Source organism: Narcine bancroftii (assembly GCF_036971445.1).
Source record: "Narcine bancroftii isolate sNarBan1 chromosome 12 unlocalized genomic scaffold, sNarBan1.hap1 SUPER_12_unloc_2, whole genome shotgun sequence".
Classification (NCBI taxonomy): domain Eukaryota; kingdom Metazoa; phylum Chordata; class Chondrichthyes; order Torpediniformes; family Narcinidae; genus Narcine; species Narcine bancroftii.
Genome location: NW_027211808.1, coordinates 3,244,811 through 3,254,486, shown reverse-complemented (window position 1 = coordinate 3,254,486; position 9,676 = coordinate 3,244,811). Strand labels below are relative to the sequence as shown.

The following is a 9,676-nucleotide window of genomic DNA, read 5'->3' as shown; positions in this document are numbered from 1 at the left end:
GACCAATCCTCAAACGATTTAGAACATGTGTGCTCAGAGGTTATCGACTTACAGACCAAAATTAGGGAAGACCTAACCGATGTCCCTTAACTGAAGGAGAAAGATTGTTTATTGACGGCTCTTCACGTTGTATTGCAGGAATCCGCTATAGTGGGTATAGTATAGTGGATGGTAAACAGGAACTGGTGATCGAAGCTGGTCGTCTCCCTGGTCATTGGTCAGCACAATCCTGTGAGCTATATGCCCTCTGTAGAGCACTCCACGAACTAGAGAACAAGGTAGGAATGATCTACACTGACTCTAAATATGCTTTTGGTGTAGTCCATACCTTCGGTAAGATATGGAAAGAAAGAGGGATGATGTCAGAAGTACAAATTCTCACACATGAGTCTCTTTAAAGTCAGTGACACGACAAGCTTTATTAACAAGTCTGCAGAGTTGAACTCAACTGGCTTCTCACCAAGTCAAGCCTCGATACATACAGTGCATTGATTTTTATACCTTTTTTGCTTGTCCTTCCCCTCCTCTTTAACACTGTTTTAATTGGTTAGTTTGTGCAAAATCATTCTAAGTACACTTGCATTTGTAATTATCATGTTAGTTACGTACACTACGATCTCTGCACACACTAAATTCTGTTTTTCACTCTTTTATCAATCTTTGGCTCCTACATGTCTCTTTGTGACCATGAAAGATCTCTGTTTGTTATAACATTGTCCAGCTGAACTTTTATGGTAAGCTCCCTGTCTATTCTGGCTTCCCCTTTTATGATTAATCATCACATTTTAACTTAAGCCCTTTTTAACCTAAATTCTCTATCTAACAATCCACCCCTTTCTTTCTTTAAAATGTGTGTACTATTTCTGAATGGGGGTCTTAACCCAGGGAAGAGAACCATCTTCTGATAAATCAATTTTGTGCTGAAGTAAAATTCTAACTGGGTCTCCCAGGCCCCCTGGCTGCATGGTCTGCTGGACCATCGAAATCACTAGGCTGCACAGACAAGGGAATAAGACAGGGTAAAACAAGCAGGAGGAACAAAACACCCCCGATGACCCACAATAAGGTGCGCCACCAGGTTCCTCCAAACCATTTGTCCAACCAATTTAATTTTGTGAAAGGATGCCAGGTCTGGACTGGTACATGGGACAAAGTGCGAATATTATCAGCGATTTTGCGAACGGCTTGGCCATTATCATCAATCTTTAAGCAGCAGTTAGTCAAATTAAGCTTTCCATACACACCCCCTTCTGTGGCCAGCAAATAGTCCAGGGCCAGACGGTTCTGATAGATAGCAGAGCGCATCTGACCCTGCTGGGATGCAAGCAATTGCAGGGCTAGAGCCGTTTGGTTTGTAACAATCTCAAGGACCGCCTGCAAGCGAATAATGCGATTTAGCATATAATATTCAATTATTCGTTCCGGAGGCCAGTCATCTCCCCACTGTCCCAAATGCAACGTGCTAGAGCGGGGTCGACGGTGTAATGCATCAAAAACCTTCACTCCCAATCTATGACCGTGATCGTGGGGTAGGAGGAAAAATTCTGGGCGAATTATTCCCAGGAAACAAGTTCCACTCCACTGCAAGGGGAGGCGGGTATACGCTTTATCACCACACACCTAGAATAACCCATTTGGGGAGACTCCATATCCCCGTTCCCAAACCCTTTTAAGGGTGGGGTTTGATTGGTATGGTCCTGTGATGGTGGAGCTGCCTCAATTCCAAAGCTGAAAACTGCTATTAGACAGGGGTAGGCAATCAGTCTTAAAAACAATGGATAGGAACCAAGTCAGGGGTTTAGGAAACCAAGTGAAATTACCAGGCGAAATGCGGATCCATACAGCCTTGCAGGGACTTTTTCCTACCGGGTACTTGCCAGCTCGTGAGAGGCAATAAAAACCGGAGGGGACGTTGGAAAGAGACCAATTCTCCCTTGACCTTGTTCGGTTAGTGGTCCAAACCCGGGAGATCATGGTCCATGAGTCGAGGGACTCCCCCCACCAAGCCTATTGCTCTGACATCCGTGGACCCCCGCAGTCCCAACAATTGGTTACATTAAAAGTTCCTGCAATTCTAGTTGCAAGATCAACAAAAAGGTTGTCTCCCCCAATTGCGTGGCCGAAACTTCATGGCCATTTGGATAGACCCGAACCAAGTCCGGATGCCCCAAAGGGGCAGGCTCTCCCGAGTGTGGAGTGGGACTCTCAACCGGAACAGTACGCTGGTGTATGCAGAACCAGAGTCCATCAGGGCATGGTGGGCCTGACTCACCCTCCCAGGGCCAACCGTTAAGAGGGAAAGGAGTACTATTAGGAATCTGTATATAATGTCCCACTCTACTTCCCTCATTCTCCGTACAAGGGGTATATGGATGTTGGGTGGTATTTTCTGCCCAGCATTTCTTAGGAACTGAGGTATTGGAAATGAAACTACCCTCCTTTCTTTCCCAAGTGCGGTCCTGAAAAAGGACTACTGTGTCTCTGCACTTCTTACACTTCAGACCTGACAAAGACATAGGCAAACCAAGAAAAACCAAAGCATATAACAGTAACATTGTCAATCAAGTCTTCCTGCGAAATCGCAAAGTAAGAGGTTTGTCTCCAGGAACACGTCCAATCTGAGTCTGTATCAGGGTCCTGAGGCGCCTCTACAGGTCCCTTAAAGCTGGATGCGTGCGTGCACCCCTTCTCTCTTGTTCGTATTGCAGCCTCTGTAATCAAAAGAACTTGGAATGGACCTTCCCACTGTGGCTGGAGTTTTTCAGTTTTCCAGGTTTTGATGAGAATCCAGTCTCCCGGTTCCACCTTGTGTAAGGAAAAGTCTAGAGGTGGTGTTTGTGCCAATAGTCCCCTCTTTCGTAAATCTGTAAGAGAGCGTGACAGTGCCTGTAAATAGTTCCTAACAAAAATATCCCCTTCCCCAAGGTGGGACACCCCTCAACTTTAATCCAGAAGAGAAACCCAAACATCATCTCATAAGGGGACACCCCCACATCCCTGCATGGGGCAGTACGAATTCTCAATAAGGCCAGGGGCAGACACTTTATCCAAGGCATTTTAGTCTCCACCATTAATTTTGTCAATTGCGTCTTTAGGGTTCCATCAGGCAGCTGGCTTACGCCCAACTGAGCCATGTCCTTTTCTTCCTTAGCAGTGAAAATGGGAGCTTTTTTATACCTTGTCTTATTGGGATTAAGGACAGCAAATGGACTTCCTGTTGCATGGTCGCCCTTTTGGCCTCTTCATCAGCCAGTCTGTTCCCAATTGCGGTCGGGGTATCTTCCCTCTGATGGGCTGGTATATAGACCACTGCTATTTCCCGGGGTAATGTCGGGGCTTCCAAAGTCAGAGTAATCATCTGTTCGTGTGCCAATTCCTTTCCTCTTGATGTAATCAGACCGCGCTCCTTCCAGATCTTACCAAAGGTATGCACTACCCCGTATGAGTATTTGGAGTCAGTGTAAATTGTTCCAGTTTTCTCTGCCAGTACTCTGAGGGCTCTCTGCAAGGCATATAGTTCGCAGGACTGTGCCGACCAGCTTCCGGGTAGCCTCGCGAATTCTACCACTTCCCAAGCATCTCCTTGTATTATGGCATACCCGCTTCTCCTCATTCTGTCAACACATCTGGCGGAGCCGTCAATGTAGAATTCATATCCCTCTCCCAGGGGAGTATCGCAAAGGTCCTCTCGGGTCTTGGTCTGGAGATCCGTCAACTCGACACAGTCATGCTCCACTTCTTCCCCTGTTTCACCGTCGTATAAAAACTGAGCTGGGTTGCAACTATTATTCTTAGCAAACTGTAGGTCTTCTCCGACCATTAAAATGGTCTCGTACTTTAATATGTGGGAATCAGTCAGCCATCGATGGGCGGTTTGTGCTAATAGAACACTCACAGAATGGGAGGTGTACACAGTCATCCTTCCTCCAAAAGTGAGTTTGCATGCCTCCTCCACCAACAGAGCAGCAGCCGCTACTCCCTGGATACACGTCGGCCATCCGCGAGACACTGGGTCCATCATTTTGGACAGGAAAGCCACTGGGTGTCGCTGACCGCCTTTTTCCTGCGTCTAAACTCCCACAGCTGTTCCTTGGTTATGAGTGACAAATTGCTGGAAGGGTTGTTTTAAAGAGGGCAGAGTGAGTACCGGGGCCCGCGTCAGGCGATGCTTCTAGTCCTCAAGCCATCCCTTCTCCTCCTGGGTCCATTTCAATGGATATTCATCTTCATTTGTCAGCTTTTCATACATAAACTTCACCAACGCTGAGTAAGGGTTTTGTTTCCTTTCCCCTCTGGACTCGGAATTTATCTGTCGGATAGTCTGTACCATAATCTTCGCTGCCCTCTTTTGACCTTCCTCTTCCCTCTGCACATATACTCTTTGCATCTTTTTTAACAGGTCGCTCAAGGGTTTTTCATTCCAGTCCTCCTACTTTTCTAGTTTCTTCCTAATGTCCTGCCACGATTTGGACACAAATTCGATTCGAATAAGCTGTTCACCCATTGGTGTACTAGGGTCCACACTCGCATACTGTTGGACATTTTTTCTTACCCTCTCCAAGAAATCAGTAGGGGACTCATCTTTCCCCTGGTGGTTCCCAAATGCCTTGGCGAAATTGTGACCCTTTGGCACAGCCTCCCGTATTCCTTTAATCGTCCACTCTCTGTATTGTCTCATACTTGCCAATCACTCGGGTGTTCGTTTGTCCCACCTGGGTTCATTCAGGGGATATTTTTGTTCATGGGGTCTGGGGTCCCCAGGTTATTCATGTTCCCACATGAGGAGGGCAGCCTGTCGAATCATCTGCCTCTCCTGGGGTGAGAATAATGTTCCCATTATTGCGTGCATCTCTTCCCAGGTATATGTATTTGGTCCCAGGAACTGGTCGAACTGTTCGGCCAGTCCCATGGGATCTTCCAATAGACTTTTCATTTCCTTCTTAAATCCCCGCACCTCAGTACTGGTTAGGGGAACGTTTACATATCCCGTTCCCCCTCCCGGTCCTCCCATAGAAACTTCCCTCAGGGGATTTAGGCTTACTGGAGCCTTCGATGGTCCTGGACCAGTCTGGGATCTGGTCCAGGGTCGGTTTACCGGTGGAAGTTTAGAGTCCGACTCCCTTAATTCATCCCTTCGTTCCCGGCCCCTTCCGGGAAAATCAGATTCATCACCTTTCCCCTCCAGCAGCGAGCTTCCCTCGGGCGCAGTGGGCACCGGGGGAACATAAGGAAAGGGGAAGTTGTCCAAAGGTTCCCACTTCTTTTCTCCCGCTACCCTCAATTTAAAACATTTTGTTAAGGATCCTGGCCAGGGAACCCAACAAAATGCATACGCCGACTCTTCTTGATTCACCTTTTGTCTCGAGTTTACATATATGTTTAATGCTTGTCTTTGTCTCGATATCGTTTACTATCCCAATTTTCAAACATTCTCCCCAAAGGGCTGTCAAAGGGAACCCCCCCCCGGAAAAGTCCTGATCTTTCAGACGAGCCCTTAGATTTTGATCCTCCCATTTTCCCGCCTAGATCCGTTTATCGTTGCTGAGGACCCCCCCGTTCGGGACCCTACTCCCTTTCATCTCAGACGCCTCGTCGGAGGTACTATCCCTCCGCCGGTTCCCGCCGAGGTTTCCCTGGGGTCTATCCTAAGGTCCTACGACAGGGTCCTCACGCCACGACAAAGGCTCTACACCTGATTTATCGTTTTATATTTTTTTCCCCATCATGACCGTTATCTGGGTGGTCTCGTCCGTCAACCCCACACCACAATTGTAAGTCATCACTTACCGGTGTCTTCCTGGGGATTGAACCATCACCCCTCTCCTTTTCGTCTTGTCGTGTCACCTTGTCCGGACACCACTCGCTCAAGCCGCCCGAGGCGACGAGCAAGGGACTAGGAGCCACTGAACTCAGCGGGGTGCACCACCTCCGATGTCGCGACAAGCTTTATTAACAAGTCTGCAGAGTTGGACTCAACTGGCTTCTCGCCAAGTCAAGCCCCGATACATACAGTGCATTGATTTTTATACCTTTTTTGCTTGTCCTTCCCCTCCTCTTTAACATTGTTTTAATTGGTTAGTTTGTGCAAAATCATTCTAAGTACACTTGCATTTGTAATTATCATGTTAGTTACGTACACTACGAACTCTGCACACACTAAATTCTGTTTTTCACTCTTTTATCAATCTTTGGCTCCTACATGTCTCTTTGTGACCATGAAAGATCTCTGTTTGTTATAACATTGTCCAGCTGAACTTTTATGGTAAGCTCCCTGTCTATTCTGGCTTCCCCTTTTATGATTAATCATCACATTTTAACTTAAGCCCTTTTTAACCTAAATTCTCTATCTATAACAGATGATAACTGGCAAAGGACAAAAGTTAGCCCATGAACAGTAATTACCCAATCCCTAGAGGCTTTCACACTCCCGTCCGAAATTGCCATTGTACATGTGCGGGGACACCAGACTGGTAACAGTCCTGAAGCTAGAGGAAACAGGCAGGCTGATGCAGCTGCCAAACAGGCAGCATTAGCAGAAAAGATTCACATGTACCAGCTACTGCCCACACCGATAGAGATTAAAAAGACCCCCATCTTTTCACGGGAAGAGGAGGTCTCAATGAGAGATAAGGGATTTTGCCAGACTGCCGACGGGTTGTGGTGGACAGTAGACGGACGGCAAGTCCTTAACAAAGACATAACTCACCAAGTCATAGATCAGTTACATCAACAAACACATTGGGGAACCCAGTCCCTTGTTGATACCTTTGGACATTTCCTTCACTGCCCTGGCATATACAATATTACTAAACTTGCTACTAGATCTTGTCCCATTTGTCAGAGGGTTAATAAGAAATCGATGCGCCAAGTAATACCTGGTGGTCGCGACATTGCCGTTCGCCCGTTCCAGCGCATACAAATAGACTTCACGGAACTTCTAAAATTGGTATTTACAAATTTCTCCTTGTCATGGTCGATCATTTTACACAATGGGTTGAAGCTTTTCCTACCCCGAATGATCGCGCCAACACTGTTATCAGAATACTCATTGAATGTGTCATTCCACGATACGGTATGATGCAGACCATTGATTCAGATCGAGGTAAGCATTTCACCTCTCAGATTCTCCAGGGTGTCTGCAAGAACCTAGGAATAGACTGGCAACTACATACCCCATGGCATCCCCAAAGTTCGGGTCGAGTCGAACGTACGAATCAAACATTGAAACTTCAACTCATCCGACTTAATGAAGAGACTGGTCTTTCCTGGATTAAATCGTTACCATTAGCCCTGATTAGAATTCGGACAGCCCCTCGTAAAGATCTTGCAGTCTCACCGTTTATGGGGTTCCACACTGATTCTCCCATTCCTGAGGCTAATGACCAATACATTTCCAAATTTTTACGAGGGCTTTCTACTTCCATCCAAGATTTGAAACAAAAGGGACTATTAGCCCAAACACCACCCTTAGACTTTCCTATACATTCTATTAAACCTGGTGATTGGGTTTATGTAAAAGCATGGCAAGAGGATCAACTAAAACCTGCCTGGGATGGTCCCTTCTGTGTACTTTTAATTACAGACACCGCAGTAAGAACAAGAGAGAAAGGCTGGACCCACATTCAAAGAATTAAACCAGATTCTGAACCACAACATCACGACACACAGACTCAACCCTCAACCTGGCGTGCAGTTCCTCATCCTTCAGACCTGAAACTTACACTGCGCCGTTACAGAGTGCCGTAATGTTACATTTATTGTCGTATTTTTTTAACGGTTTATACATTTATTGTCGTATTTTTTAACGGTTTATACATTTATTGTCGTATTTTTAACGGTTTATACATTTATTGTCGTATTTTTAACGGTTTATACATTTATTGTCGTAATTTTTTAACGTTTATACATTTATTGTTGTATTTTTAACTGTTTATTCATTTATTGGGGTATTGTTTGTTAAATGGATATGTCACTTCAGTACTCGCTATGTTTTAAGTCCTCCTGGAATAGGGGCAGCAGAGGTTACAATTGTGATACTTTACAGTGTAGACAGGGCATAGATTTAGGACAATTTTAATATGGACCAGGGGGAACACAGTAGCGATAGTCAGTTAACAGCCTACATAGTGATTAACCAATGTACATTTCACACACAGGGAGAGACTCACAGGCAAGCTGCAAAACACAATTAATTCACGAGAAACAATCCCCCCCCAGCTTGGTCTCTTTTCATCACCCCGTGAAGGGGAGCACCAGTTACCAACAACGTGAGCTGCTTGACACTTTAATATCAGACTCCAGACAGCCTTCGGAGATCGGTGGCCCTAGGGTGTGGGGCTGAAGAGGACATCAGATACTAGCCACAATTCAACGGAACTGCCTGACTACTGCTACTCGTTCGCTGCTGAAGGCAGCGTTTCTCACAGACTTCGTCAGGACAATGCTTACAAAAGTCGGGTGGTTAAAAGACACTGCTTCAATGTTTCAACGTGAATCTGCCCATGCCCATATTCAAACATGGCAACTTCGGACTGATGTGGGATGGACTAGACTCTTTACTGAGAACTGGAGCCTGATACTCGCAACCCTAATAAGAAGCTGGACTCGCTACTCTGACCTTCATGGTGCTCCCCTACCTAAAGACTTTACACAGAGATTACAATTCGGTTATTGACCAGCTGGGTAAAACTACACCTTACACTTGAAAGATCAGTATTACTGATCTAAAAGAAAAGTGAAGAGGGGGGGGGGGGGGATCAGTCACACTGACACTAGTAACCAAAGATCAGTAACACTGATCATGGTGAAAGATCAGTATTACTGATCTAAAAGAAAAGTGAGGATTGTGAGAGATGGGAAAATTGATCTAAAATTATGAACATGGAAGAAACAAAAATTCATCAGTTAATGGCTATAAGCTTGGGGATTAGGATGCAGGAAAGCAGAGTCAGCACGATTAACATAAGAATCTTCTAGTCTTTGTGACAAGAGCCAACACCATAAGATAAGGAGTGTAAGGAACAATAGAATGTAGGAAGTTGAGGTAGTCTGGATCAGATAAGGGTCTACTAGCCCTGGACAGAAGTACCAAGTCCTACATATCTAATTAGCTAACCTTACACAGATTTATACATATGAAATTAGCCAACCCTAGATAGAATGAGTCAACTCTGCATTCCAAGAGATTGTAGCCCCGAGAATCAGGAAGGTGTGAATAAGGACAATGACATGATGGGACACCCACAGGATACCCCCTGGTCCTCCAAGTGTACTGAAACTGCACGTAGGCAGGAAGGATTACCTATGCCAAACCCATCCAGGGGGCAGAAGAATGTAAGTGGGTGGGTATTCTGATACTGAAATTGACTGTATAAAAGTTGGGTGAGCCCCAGTGTATGTGTGTATTCCCAGGGTAAGGGGAAGCACCCAACTTTGCATTGTTGTTGTAATAAATGTTCTTTGTTCTCAATTTTTGTCTCGAGCAATTTCTTTAAAGGTACATTAATTTCTAACACCCAGTTTGAAACCCTGGGTTTCCATCACTTGTATCCTGCAACTAGCAACAAACTGAAAAATACAACTGCACTCTTAATAGGAATTTTATGCCTGGACACAACAGACTGCATTTCAAAATGCATGTCTCATACATTGAAATCACAAAGGAAAATTCCCTGCT

The 9,676-nt window shown here is 45.4% G+C and overlaps 1 long non-coding RNA gene across 1 annotated transcript; it reads right to left on the bottom strand.

The window, feature by feature from the left end:
* Positions 1 to 393: 393 nt before the first annotated feature.
* On the bottom strand, positions 394 to 8,760 carry LOC138750130 (uncharacterized). Its single transcript, XR_011349092.1, has 2 exons — positions 5,788 to 8,760; positions 394 to 2,864 (listed from the first exon to the last, which is right to left on the bottom strand). It is a non-coding gene; the product is annotated as an uncharacterized lncRNA (long non-coding RNA).
* Between the last annotated feature and the right edge of the window lie 916 nt (positions 8,761 to 9,676).